The sequence below is a fragment of the Doryrhamphus excisus genome, linkage group LG18 (genome assembly GCF_037039965.1).
Source record: "Doryrhamphus excisus strain RoL-2023G ecotype Guam linkage group LG18, RoL_Dexc_Guam_v1.1, whole genome shotgun sequence".
NCBI lineage: Eukaryota > Metazoa > Chordata > Actinopteri > Syngnathiformes > Syngnathidae > Doryrhamphus > Doryrhamphus excisus.
The window spans coordinates 17,835,364-17,849,828 of record NC_136374.1 but is presented as its reverse complement, the minus strand read 5'-3'; the positions used below and the strand labels follow the sequence as shown (position 1 = coordinate 17,849,828).

Here is a 14,465-nt window from a genome sequence, read left to right as displayed (position 1 = left end):
TCATTGTTGAATAGAAGCTATACGGTTATTACAGTTATTGGGCTAGATGTTGCGGTTAAGCAGATTCAATTCAGCCATTTGTTGTGTCATCCTTGAGGAGTCAAATGTGAATTTGAAGACGGGATATGGAGCAGTTAAGCTTGCTTTATTGGTGCACTTGAAAATGAAGCTGCTCTATAAGCTGATTTATTAGGGGGAGGAGGGAGTAGGGATAAGGAAACGAGACTCAGACTAAAAGAGATCAACAGATTATACATCACAACCACAACTGCTATGACCATCACCCAAAAAAACCTCGATGTCGTTACCACGCAAGATAAATCTTGGTAAGTCTCAATTCCAAAGCTGCTCTCAGAATATTTATTTTACCGTCATCTGGCTACACACACAAACAAAATCCCTTTCTTCACAATTGCAACACGGCGGTCATCCATCACTGCATGTGCGATTGTGAGGGCTGCTGCTCCAGGTGTCTCCTCCAGCAAGGGTGACTCCATGTGGCCTACATCCAGCCTCACGGGGAGAGGTGGTGGCTAATTTGAGGTCTCTGCGGTTCTGCATTGCAGTCCGTGTGCAAGCCTGCATGCATGCGGCGCCGTCTCGTTTTCAGCTGCACGTGTTTTCTGCCGAGAATGACTTTCTTACTTTGAATACGGTTGTGACTAACAGGCCAATGACCGTGGCGGTCTGTTGGTGAAGTTATTGAAGCCATGATTAGCAGATCAGCGGCTGCGGCGGTCTGGCAGTAGAGTTAGTCAGGTTCTGACTGGCAGATCCGTGGCCGTGGTGGTCTGGCAGTGGCGTTACTGCAACGATGTATTTGAGCTGAGAGGGTCCTGTGGGGGAAATGTGTCAGTCTGACATACGGCTTGGTTGAGACCCTCAGTGCCACCTCATACCGCGAACATTAGAGGGCCTGATGGGGTATGGAGTGCACTATATTACGTCCCCTGGGGTTGTTGACGTATGGGCAGCAGTTTAAGCAGCAAATATATACATTATACACAGGTGCACACAAAATACACAAACGGTGAAACACGACCCCCCAAACCATCTGCTGGAAAAGCCGAAAGGCTGTTACTAAAGTGCTCCCAGAAGATTCCAATCTGCGGGAAAATAGATTTCCTCACACACTTTGAATGAGTTAACCTCCATGAACGCAGAGAACGTGGTCCAATGCACATGACGGTGATGACATACATAATGCAATATCATATTCATTGTAACATTAGCACATGCTTACAATGCTGAAGGAGAACAAAAACTTCACTGGCATCCAAAATCAAACATCCCCAATCAAGCGTGTACTGTATTGACTATTATGTAAAGCTTGCACAAAGGTAACATTGACACTGGCGCAGCATAAACAAGTCAGACACGGGGCTGGGTCTTTACCACAGTGGCGCCGGAGCAGGGCCGGCGGCAGCAACAGCTACTAATTAAGAGCGGTTGGCTGAGCAGCTATAGTTAGTGCTGGAGCTGGAGGGCTGAGTAGAATAGGGCAACATGTCTGACACCATGCCTGTGTGTGCGCATGTGACTGGCGGCCCTCGAGCAACAGACCAGGGCCCCGGTTCAAGTCTTGCTGACTCAGACTCAACACAGCCCGTCTGGCTGCGACATTGCTGGGGCAGCAGGCGGCGGGCCGTGGGACTTTCTTCCCAGCACCGTTTTCTACTTCCTCACCCCACACCCCCCCCCCCACCCCCTCCTCCATTCCACTGCACACAGTCGATGGGATTCAATAAGCTTTATTGGCAACCAACGCAGACATGGGGATTAGAGTGGGGATCAAAACAGGAAATACATTTGTTAAATGTTACACAATGGATAAACACTTCTTGGGCAAATATAGTCCAGTTCAATGCCTGCGCCTCTCTTACTCCAACTATGTCTTTGTTCCTACTCTTAGATCGTAAATATTCCTGTTCCTGCAGCAGCTGCAGCCAATCAAACTTGGGAAACACTGGGAATTAGCGGCTCCTCTGGCTCAGTGCAGCTAGCTGTGAAACATAAAGGCAAGACAAAGATAGAACACAACGTCCTGTCAATGTCCTCGCATATCCTCCACCACACACTTAGACACTCCTCTTTTTCATTAGGAATAGCAGAAATAGCTTTATCATTCATGGAAATGGTTTCATGTTTACAGTGGAACCTCAGTTGGCATCCGGCCTAGTTAGCTTGTTTTTCGGTTACCGTTAATTGTCCCTCACTTCACATTGAACGTGCAATATGGATCTTGTCGTGGTGTAAATACACTGCCTTAGCACAACTCTTTTTTTTAATCATAAGATGTCCTTCCTTGTTAGCATCCTATTAGCCCGGTAAAGAAAATGGCAACCGGAACCAATTATTACCACGTTTAGATGTCATCAGAGGTTGACGTTCATAAATGTTAACACAAAACATGCTAGGTTTTACAGTTATATCTTGACATGCATAAAAGGTATTCCAAGTGCATGTAAACGACAAATGAAAAGGCTAAACTAACATTTAAGATTGCTTTTGTGTTGTTGTCTTACGAATTGATTCATTTAACATATGTTTCGGTTAGAGTCACATTAATGACACTAACCAAGGTTCCACTGTACTTTACTGTACGAGCTGACGTTTCTTCCATTACCTGAAAAGCCCTCTGAAGGGAACCCGCACTGAAATCACAGGTGACCACATTAAAAGACATTAAATGTGCCTTGTGACGGTGTAAGAGGCTTGGCCCCCGCCCTTTGTATTAGCGTGCCAGCTAATCCTATTGTTGTTGTCTTGGAACCAAAGTAGCAAGCTTGATGTTAAATCCTTGCTCTTCAGCCACTTCTCCTTCACATTTAAGATGATAATCAAATAAAGTTCCTTTTTAAATGTAAAATGGTGAAATAGCTTTTCAGTATCAGTCTGTGCACTGACAGCATTTGGATGACAAGGTTTATAACGTCATAACGGGCAGCACATGTAGTTTTGCTGCACCATCCATCTCTGTGTTTCACAACTGCAGGCCAAGTGATGTTGAATGCCGACGAAACACAGTTGAGCCTTCATAGTCTAAATAAAGAGTGTGTCATTTTCTTGTTTGTTCTTTTCACAGTCCCCAAATGTTTACCTCCACTGACAATAGACTAGGCTGGGTGGATCGGAACAATGGAGGTCTGATCCTCTGTGTTTTGTGTTTTTTTCTGCTTTCCTGCTGTAATTTTGATTGCCGTTTTAGGACCATTTCGTTCAAAACATGTTTAAGTATCGCTCTAAAACAATAAAATAGCGTGCTTCCCCTCAGGCGGGATAAGGTGCTTGCCGCAGATTCCGCTGTAACTGGCCAACCGTATGCTTAGATGGATAGAAACACCACCATTTGCCACAGTTCCAAGGGCACTGACTATAGTTACACACGCTTAATAAGAATACGTGTGCGTGCATGAATGACATCTGGGCTCCTAGCCAAACAACAGTTGCTCTGACAGTTCCATCTCGGCTCATAGCAGATGGTAAAAGTGATATAGCTCCTGTAGCTGGAGGACTGCACCTTAAATAGACCATAGCTTAAATTGGACAATCGCTGCAGGTCCGTTCACGACGCCACGCCTCTGCGTTTTACAACTAATAACAGGAAGTGTTAAGGTTCATAAATTTTGCATCATTCGCTGCACGGTCTGCTTGACTGGAAGATCAAACTTTCTGACCATGATGGAAAAAGCAGTCCAGCAAAGAGAAGCCATTGTGTTTTATGAGATGAAATGTTGTATAAAAGAATGTCAGCCATGAGGTAAGTGATGATGCTTTTCATTACAGGCGCTCAACAGCCAGACAGCGGGAGCAGATGAGTGCGCCGAGCACCATCCTCGTGCTGGCGTGGTGCCAGGCCTGCTCCGAAAGAGGAACAGAGAAACGGAGAGTGCTTTGAACGCATCTGTGTGCGAGAGGTACGCATTCCCCCGGCAGGATCCCCGGGACACGGCGGAGGGCAGGGTTCACCACTGAAGGAGAGGCTGCGTGCCTGGCAGTCAATTAGCGGCTCACATTTACACAACAAATGGAGTGCCCACGTTTTCCAGCTCCCACATGGGTGCGCGCATACACCGCTCACAAGTGTATCCACTCAGCGCTCATCAGCACACGCCAACGCAAGGTCAGACGGACGGGGGGGGGCGGTAAGAGAGACAGAGCAAGAGGCCAGCTATCTATTGGAGTGGTACTCCACTAATACCAACTCTGTGGTTGTATCAGACACAATAACGTCATTTCAAATCTGGGTCTATTGAGTTGCGATGTGTCCAGCAAATGTGCAAAATTCTCTCTTCCGTGATAGAAAACCAAAGGACGCCAAGTGTTGGTGTGAACGGCTACACATGGACGCCAACTGAAAATACGACTTAAGCGGACAGTGTGGTGTTTACGTCACATAACTGGAGACAAACTAATGCGGATTTTGCCACATCCGTGTGAAGTGACAGCAGAGGTGACGTCAATGACAACTTGTGCTAAACGATAAACTGGACATTGGCGGTTGTGTGATAGGGACTTAGAGAGCATACAATCATAATCTCCGTCCTTCCCTACCACCCCTGCTCCTCCTCGCCATCTGCCATTGGCTCCCATTGCTACTAAGGTGAGAACTGCCTTGTCTGGAAATAGATCGCCATGTACGCAGGTGTGTGTGCGTGCGCCATTTGGGTACCTGGGAACCTGTCGAAATGAATAGGAAGAGCGCTGTTGATGAGGTTGCACAAAAGGCGCTCTGTGCGCACGTCCGACAACCAGCCGGTTGTTTTGCTACTTTGGGTGTCAATCCACTCGACTCCCTCTGCCTATCCATCTGCCTGTCTAAATATCAATCCATCAAGGGCAATTATTGGTGAAACAAGACCAGCGCTAAGTGGATGAGCGGCGACCTGCGCCATACAGCAATCACAACCTCCACCCTCGTCGCCCTCCCTTTTCCCTATTCCTCCAGCTGTGCTCTGAATAGGCCCTTAAATCACTCGGCCGAGCCCTTTGATTGGTTGACCTCTCTGCATGATTAAACAGCCATTTTCATCACATCCTCCACCGTAGAGTGACAGCATGAGAGAGATGGAGGGGGCGAGAGAAGGGGTAGAGGCAGGCTCACGGATAAGTGAGGTGAACGAGCTCAACTAAACGCAATTCTCAGTGTTGATGACAGCGGCCTTTTTGTGAAATACGGAATGGCAAGTCTCCAGTACCTTGTCCATAAAAGTATACACCAAATGCATAAGGAAATACATGGCTCGGTTCTTGCATACCATTGTTCTCTGTTTGAGTCATATCGCTTGGTCGGAATCGTATCGGAAGTGAAAAAGTTATGTGGGGACACCCCTAACATTGAGCATGGGTACTTCCCATGCAATGCACATTGCAGGTCCTTATTTCAATCTGGAGTCTGTCCCTTCTGTGTGAAACCAAATTCTCATCTGACAAAATTACCATCCCTTCACAACATCTGCTAAGCCTTCAAAGAATACAAAAAGCCAGAGTTTCAGCCCCCACCCCCACCCATCTTCCATGCAGGTGTGTCTCCCCACAACATTATCATTGGCTTCTTGAGCGTGTGCATTGTGCCAAACTCCCTCCCTCACTCGTCTGCTGCGTCTGGCTGAGGTGAAGTCTCCTCTCCAGCATCATTTTGTTCACTTTTCTCCAATCCCGCCCTTCCGCAAATCCAAAACTGTGCAAGACTTTGATGTGGATGCAGCTCCGTGCGGACTGGGGGGGTGGGCTGGTTGTTGGGCCTGTGCCGTATCCGAGTTAGACTGCAGTGCAAATTGCACAGAGGGCAGCATGAGGTGTGCCTCCGCCTGCAAAAGCACACGTCTTGCGTTTCACAAGAGAATGGCTTCTGAAACCTGAGATTTTCAGTTTGAGACTTCAACTAGCAAACGGGTGTGTTCAAAACATAATAGCACTTATTCGTCATGTAGTGTTGCCTTAAGAGTCAGCTGGAACCCCAACATCTGTCAAATGTCAGAGGGAAGGCGGTTGGTGCACCATGTCATGCTTTTTGGAGACAAATGAGGTCAGGCCGGGGTAAAGCAAAAGAGCCGGGTCACATTCCTTCAACGCAATGGAAACAAGGGAATGGATCTTGATGCAAGAAGCGAGGTCAGCCCCAAGAGAAAGATGCGTGGAGAAAAAGAAGGAAACCCCTCCCAGCCGCTACGCATCAGCACATCACACTAGTCACAAGTTACACACCCCATTTCATTTGGAATGCAGTGGCCCGGCAAGAGCCCGATCGCAGCTGCATTCCTCGTGCTTGCTGGCTGCTTTGTCACATGCTCAAATCTCCTTATCTGCCTTGGAAAATATAGCAGCCAAGGACGTGGTGGCATACACTTCAATAAGTGCTGAGAAAATTCCCTCGCCAGCCTTAATTACGGAGAAAAACATGGAGTACTGTAGTGTAGGGAAAGCCGGGTGAAAGGCCAACAAGCCCTGATGATGTCATCATGCAAGATCGAGGCATGGCTTAATACCTTACCCTCATAATGATCTCAGTGGTGAAACCATGCCTGGTCCAAAGGCAACCACAGACCCTGCCAATGAAACATCATTGGTTGAATTCCACCAAAGCAAGCAAAGTCCAAGTATCAGTCTCACCTTTGGGCCCCTCTATCTCCACCCTCTTCATAGCTCAGTGACATCCTTCTACTCGCCATCCTAAAATCCACACCCCCACCCCTCACCCCAGACCGCCATTGTCTGGTCTGGAGTACTTATTCCCAGAGCCGCCTCCTCTGCATGCCTCGCCTCAGCAGGGGGTCAGGGAGGGATAGAGGACTTAAAAGCCCCCCCGGGACTTGTGCTGTTGTGGAACACCACAGCAACTCAGGTCTGTTGAAAGAATCAGGCTTGAACAGTCACCAACATTTGGAACAACATGGCGCTGTGTGGTTGTCTTAACAAGCCATTGAAGGAAGGAAAGGGAGGGAAGCAGGTTTTATGGTCCTACAGCACATGTTTCCACTGAAGCAGGAGAAAGTTGGAGCTTTGAGGCCAAGAGACCGGTGGTGCTAGTTGAAAGAACATTGGGTCATCGACACTATGCTGACTATGCTAACATTTGGAATATTTCAACTGATTAGCAGGCCATTGTAACAGAATCCATCGGGTGGCTCTTTGGGATAGCGAGAAGTTCTTGTAAGCGTGTATACGGTCGTCATGCATGGCAGTGGCACAATGCCACCACACAATGGAGGCCCGACGTGGCAGGCTACTCATCACTTCTCCTCTTTAACCCTTTCAGAGGAGCACAAAAGAAGTAGCTGTAGAAATAAAAGACGGGGGAGGAGGTGTAAGATGGTGCTTCTGGAACATCTGGAGACCGGTTTTGAACGAATGTCTATTTTGACAGACTTAACTTTGGCCTTAAAATACCCTCAATATTTTACAGGGACATCCAGAGCACAGTGATTATGTGGGCAAGTCGGCCCTCTTCCCAGAATGGTGGATCTTCGGGATCGTTTGTCATCCAGGTGGAGAAAATTCAGAGTTTAGACCTGACATGCGCGACACACAGCCTTGTGTGGCAATGTGGCTAATGAGGTTTAACATGGGGAGTTAAGTGGCTGGGAAGTATTCCAAAGTGATTTAGAACGAGAGCTACTCAAGTTCTACACTTCTTTTTGGCAGTCTTAAGTGGGGTCGCACAGCGGGTTTCCGAATGTGAACCACCTGTTGCATTACACTGAAAGTGAAACGTGCTGTTTCATGTTTTTCTATAAAGTGTCTTCATACTGGAAATGAATATACATTGGAAGCAACGACCCACTGGGGTGTGCATCTTCTGGAATAAGGGTATGGGAAATCAGTGAGTTTTAGAGACTTTACCTCCTGCAAATTTGATGTTTCTTGTATGTAATTTTTGTTCCTTTTTTATAAATGACATGTCGTATTAGTGTGAATCTAAGTGTGAACCATCTTTCGTGCAACCCTAGCAGAGCGGTTCTCTTTAAAAGGCCCACCTCTTATCAGTCTTATTTACAAGAGCGGGGGTGTCCAGAGTAGCTGAATTATTTAAGCTTTCCCTTGGTAAACACCTTATATACCAGCAGTGTGTGTTCGCTGAGGAAGGGTGATGGATAATCAAAAGAAATGGAGTGGAAAGCTACAGAGACTGAGAAAAGAGGTTAAAAAAAGCAGTGAAGCAATTATGAGTTGCTGCTGGTGATTAACATTAATTGCAACAATAAATAACTGCACCCGACTCCCTTTTCATCTCCTTCACTATGAGCGTTCCCTTACATTAGACATGGGACCTCACGTATGTTCAGATAGCATCCTGTATATTTACCGCCTGTGCACATCAATGAGCGCACCCCGACGTGGTGCTTCCTATCGCCATGCAAATACATGCACAAGCGCGCACACCCACATTGCACTGCCTTCGCTCTCACACAGAGCTTCTCATTAACAAGCCAAACATGCCTGAAGAGGCAGACAGACTCTAGTGAGCATGGTAAACAACCAGTAGGCCTCCCTCAGCTGAACGGTAAGAATATCTCAGCATCAGCAACAACCACTTTCTGCAGATGATACTGACAGGCGGAGCCAGACATCCATTGAGAAGATAAGCTGTTCCTCTATTGCAGTAGAATTTGGTGTGCTTGGCAAGGACAACCAGGAGTCAGACCGCGACTATAGCTGATGACGTTCTCAACATATCCTAACAGCAAGAAATGAGAACATTGCGCTGTGACACTTAATTGTGTAAGTGAAGGTTTGAGTTCCTATCACTGCCTCGTTAAAGGTCATCATTTAGATATGTTCGTCACCAAAGGGTACGCTGTGTGAAATAATAGCTGTAATTTAATGCACCGAATGTTTGGACTGTAACAAAATATAAAGAAGATCGTTTTCTATTCAACTAATGTGGTCATTTAAATGTCACCTGGGACTGTTTATGATATCTGTGTACATCTACACAACAAGAAAAATGAGACAGCGATGCCCTAAAAATAGTAGAACAACCAACAAAAGTAGAGAATACAGAGCGAGGCGTTTGTAATGGGAAGTTCTTGTGACTTCATGATCAGTGGGAAAGTCCCAGCTCTTCTGCAATGGAGGATATTGGACATTTTTATGTGGCTGCAAAAGGAGGACCCAAGCGGCCCGCCTGACTCAGAGCTGGAGGAGATGGACAGCATGCTGACGAGAGCGTTAGCATGCAAGTGAGGGAGCCTCGTGCGCTGAGGCTGTGCCCACAAGCTGCAGGAGGCGGTAGGATTGCTACACGAGGCCAACGGGTCAGAAGAGGAAGCAGAGTCAAAACTGACTCTTTGCACCTTCAGGCAGAAGCGTCAGAATGACGGTGACTAGATCTCAGAGTTGGCAAGCTGCGGAATGAGAGTGTAACATGGCCGATGGCGGTGTGGCTCTTCGCTTTGGATGGCAGGCCAGTTTAACAAGAGCATGGAGCCACCAAATTTGGATGAACCCAAGAATGGAACATTTGGAAGCCGACCAAAATAAAGTATGCCTCTAAACTCTTAGCATGTGAAATGTCACGGCAGACATCAGCATATGGTGCAACACTTCAGCAACAAGAATATAAACAGAAAGTTGAAGTAAGTTGACTCACATCCAGTGCAGGAAGCAAATACAATGGAGTGTCCACCATTACCAAGCGTTTCCATGCCATGCCGACCACAAATGACGCCACATTAAGCCAGTAGTTAACAGTCAGTAACCACCGTGATGAGCAAAATTCAAATGTACAGGCTGAAAAGACAGTAAACATCCAGATTTATAAATGGGTGACTAGTGGACGCTGCTTTTATTTCCAATGCTAGCTTCCATTAGGGATGTGTATTTGTAAATTTGTGGATTTTTCCAAGGGACAGAATTTCTCCCAGACATTGAGGGCCAGATGGTTTCATTAAAAATGTTTCATTGAAAAAAGGAACATATTATATTGAGTGTATTATATTATAAATATTGCGACAAACAATGTACTCACAACAGCTTTTCTCATCTATTGCCGTGTTTCTGTTTGGTTCTTAATAGATTTGGTCTGTTTAGAGCCCAATCAATGATTTGGTTAATCGAAATGTGTCAGAATAATCGACTCTGAAAAAAATAGTTACTTGCAGCTCTAATATTTTGTCCTCCAATAGACCAATTTTCAGTGTCGACTTTGATCGACGGTCTTCTTCTACTGCCGCTTCATTGAGATGTGGCCACCCCGCTATGGCCCCCTGCAGAAAGGCAGAAGTACTGCATGAACAAGCATTTGTCTGATTTACATAGTGGGCCGGATGTAGCCCACGGGCCGATGATTGGGATGGCCTGTGATAGACAATGAAATGAAATCTAATCAATTGAGTCCTTCTCTCTGATGGGAGGATATGGCTAAGGGGGGTCCGCATGGATGTAGCTCAACTTCCCATACACATGTCATGTTTCGTAAGAACACAAGCAAGTTGAGGCTGAGTCAAAAGGACCTCTGGTGTTTGCAGACAAGTAGTGCACTCCCTTTCTCTTCAACTGCATTAAGACATGATTAATCAATAAATAATTTCACACCATCGACTTGAATTCTTAAGGATAAATGGCTTCATTAGTTAACATGCCAATCTCTACCCTATGAGTAAAGTCTGAAACCCTTTGGGAGGCGTCACTGTATTAGTTGGCATCAATATCTGACCTGAAAGATGAGACGCCCGTATCGTCGTTACCATTAAAACCTTCATTTCAGCCAAACTAATCAACAGCCATTTGAAGAAAGTGAAAGGTGTAAATTCCATTTCCCAACACAGACTCGAACAGAGGTGGATCCTATTTTCAATTTGCAGCCAGATTAGCAGCACCTTTTTGATACTGTCAGCACGGCGGCGAGAGAGACATTTCTGTTCCAAATCATCATGAGTGAGGGACCTTTCTACTGCCTGCTTCAAACAGCGTCCCCCTTAGCTGAGCAGCTGTCACTTTCAGCAGGCACGGTGGAGGACGGAAGCGGGGAAGGGGTCCTTTGAAGGAATGGTTAAAAGTGGGCGATAAAAATAAACCAGGAAAGAGGAGAGAAAATTAATTATACATAACAGACAGTTCACTTGGATGAGCAAGACGGAGACAGGAGGAAAAAAAAACTATGACTGCTGTCCTCAAAAGGACACAAAAAATGGATCCGATTTTTCAGCTGCGCCCCAATACTGGTCACACTTGAAGCCTGAAGTGAGGAGCTGAACAAGGGGTCTTTGAGAAAGAAGGTCAAGGCATCAAACAAAGCAAACTTGGCTTTCATTTCCAATTCTCCACACTGGCACTGGCATCATGCATGCGTCCTAATTGGTGTATTTTCTGGGGACCAAAACAAACCACCGGGCTTGAGCAGACCAGTCTCTTTCCGTGAAACGTGAAGAACCTCACGGGCAGCTTCAGCAGCCTTTAAATTTGCTTCTGATTGGGACTGATGAGGGTTTATGCAGCAAGCCCACCTGCACGCTTACGCTGAGATATGATTCCTAATGCGCCGGTACTTCACAGTTCAGCGCCGCCCACCGACTCTCCATTCTCAATCCCAGCTCTTTATTTGAACCAAATGGAGGTCATTCCTATTTGAAGAGTCAAGACAAGCCCGCCAGGTATTGGCGAGTGAGTTTATTTCATATTAGGTCTTGTCGGCTGGAGAGGCTTTAGCACTAAGAGAGCTGTGTGGTCTGACTCGGGTGTGTCGTGATACTACCGGATGGATCCAAAAACCCTATGGACGCTTCCATAAAACAGCAGTGGTGACAATGACGGGACGCAGGACAAAAGGTAGGAAGTCCAAGACAAGGCACGGCATAGCATCATGTCTCTGGGATGAGATGACTTGTGACTAACTTGTCATGCACTAAGGACAACAACAGCATATTTCATAAATGAATAATAAAAATGGAACACGGTGGAGGAGACATGGTGCATTTTTTTATACAAGTCAGGAAACAGCAAGCTCGATGCAGCAGGGCTGAGTCTCACACTCGCTCTAAGAAATGGAGGGTGGAGGGATTACACACGTAAATTGACGAGTGAAAACGAAAGGAAAGGAGCAGGGTGGGGGAGAGAGCAAAAGGAAGAAAAAGGCTGAGAGTCGCGTGAAAGGAGGGCGGTCGGCGCTCCTGACAGAAACGCGAGGCGAGAAAACAAGATCGTGAGCGAAGGAAGACGGGAAGAAATCCTGAGTGGCAGCATAAGGTCGGAAGAACACACAGGATAGGAGGTTGAGGGAAGGATGAGATGGTCGTACAGGCGGACTAAACCGGGAAAGGAGGTGGCTTTTCCAGGCTCGGAAGCGCCAGTGTGATGACAGTACATATATTGGCCTTCCATGTGAAAGCTATGAATCTCAGCACAAACAGAAATGATTTCTCATTCCCGCTGATTGCTCATTTCTCGCTTTAGCACGATTCCTCTGCTTTGTCATCCATCTCCAATCTAATTAGACCTTAAATATCCTGCTCAGTGAATACACCAGAGGAATGCATGAGGGGGAGAGGGAGGGTGTCGACAACCACACAAAAGCCCAAAACAGAGGGGTGAAAAGTGCTCATGTCAGCAAGAATTCCAAAGTTTGGCCATCATGCGTTTGAGCCTACAGACGGGCTGGATGGACGGGCGGCTTTAGAAAAGGCATGACGCTGCTGCTCTATTGTGGCTTGATCTGGATCATAATTAGGCAAGATTGGGGGTAAATCGCTCGTCGCTTTCTGGCGAGGTTGCAGGAACATGGAAATGTCATGCAAGGTTGCAGATTTAGGTTCTGATTTTAGACGGACCGACCCAAAGTTTGACAAGCTCTGAAACTTCAGCTGGCTGCTCATGTGTCTGTATACATATACATCTATACATATACATCTATATATACACATATATACACACATCTGTATATAATGCAATGGCCGTTTAAAAGGTTAAGTGGAGCGGTGATGGGTGGACGCCATGCCTTAAATAAACACCAATGCCATGCTTGAATCCCCCCGCATTTGCTAGTGATGCTTGGTGGAGCATTGCTGTCAATAAGGTGATGCTGCTTGACTGAGCAAAGGCACAAGTGGGCCACGTCACTTATGATAAGTAACTCAAGTGTGGAGAGAGATTCTTCACACCTGCTTTATTTGAAACATATCAGTGAGCTAGAAGTGGATAATGCCGAGCCAAAGGAGTCATAGTTATACTGAATGGACACTGCAGTGGTTTCCTGCTCCGGTTAAGCTTCCCTCTGTGATCCCTCAATAAGAGATCCATCATTCCCAACAGGTTCCAAATAAGTCACGAAGCGGAAACGGTCAGAGTGCAAATATAATTTGGATTTGGATTCAAAGAAAACGGCAGCGGGGACTGACTGGAATCGAACACAGCAGCGAGTCTTTGCAACGAGCTGCCAAGCAATGCGCACTCCACACACCCACCGACTCCGCTAGATGTCTGCTCAATTGCTGTCGAATAACAAAGCTTACAAATTGCTCTTACTCGAGAGCGCCTGAACGCACCACCGAATCACCGAGTCACCATTTCTAATTATTTCACAGCTAATAAGGGCATCGATTTCTTTAGGGCGAGCACCGGCACGTCCCTGTGGAGAAATCCCACGCAAGGCATTCCCCTCAGGAGCATTTAGGAGAGCTCTACGTTGCCAATGTAAAGAAATAAAGGCTGACTGTCAAATGCGTGAAAACCTGTGATTATGCGTGGAAGTGGAAGTGGAGCTGCTGGCGTTGGCTAGCTGCTCGGTGTCAACAAACATCACCCTGGTGGGCTTTTTGGTGTCCCGAACGCCAACATTTTACACGCCGCAAAAGTCAACACGGATCCGACTCCCATAAAGTCGCCGAACGTTGCAGCGAAGCGTCCATTTACACTAAAGGAGGGGCGTTCAGGTGCGGGCTTGGCAACCAACTTTCCCCCGCTTGCGTTCGCCCAAGTCGGGCCTAAGAAGGCTGCACCTCCCGGCCACATTCACGCCTTTCCACGACCGTCTCCGTGGGAGCCTCGGGTCTTCCAGCGGGTGGGGGGTCCGACCACAGCAGCGGGAATGCCTTGGGACCTCCAGACGTGAGCCGGTCCGCTTAGCCAAAAACACGCTAGTCGGTCACGAACTACACCCGAGCTTGAGTTGACTTACCGGTCAAGTGATCCGTAGCGAAGAAATCCTCGCCATGGTTTAAATTCCAAAACTTGGCCACATTTCCACTCAGTTCGCGGAGTGGCGGTGCTCTCTCTCCGGCGGCTCCCTGCGTGTGAATGGAGAGAAGAGGAATGCAGCTCCGATCCACGCGGAGGAGGAGGGGGAGGGGGAGGTGAAGGGAGAGGAGGAGGAGAGGAGGAGGTGATCTGCCCCTGTAGTGCCCCTTTGAGCCCATAGAGGGCGCCCCTGGTTGTCTGTGTGCGTGGTTTGAAATGTCAGTTAGACACCCACGCTGATCCACGCCGTGTGTATTTCTATGCATTCCATCTGACAGTCATTTTAAATTCAA

At 47.1% G+C, this 14,465-nt stretch overlaps 1 protein-coding gene across 2 annotated transcripts in view; it reads right to left on the bottom strand.

The window, feature by feature from the left end:
• plxna1b (plexin A1b) overlaps positions 1-14,247 on the bottom strand; it is a 153,376-nt gene extending 139,129 nt beyond the window's left edge. For both annotated transcript variants that reach the window (XM_058055833.2, XM_058055834.2), the window contains exon 1: positions 14,114-14,247. The gene's annotated coding sequence lies outside the window, so the exon portion shown is untranslated. The remainder of the gene's footprint in view (positions 1-14,113) is intronic.
• Positions 14,248-14,465: the final 218 nt, after the last annotated feature.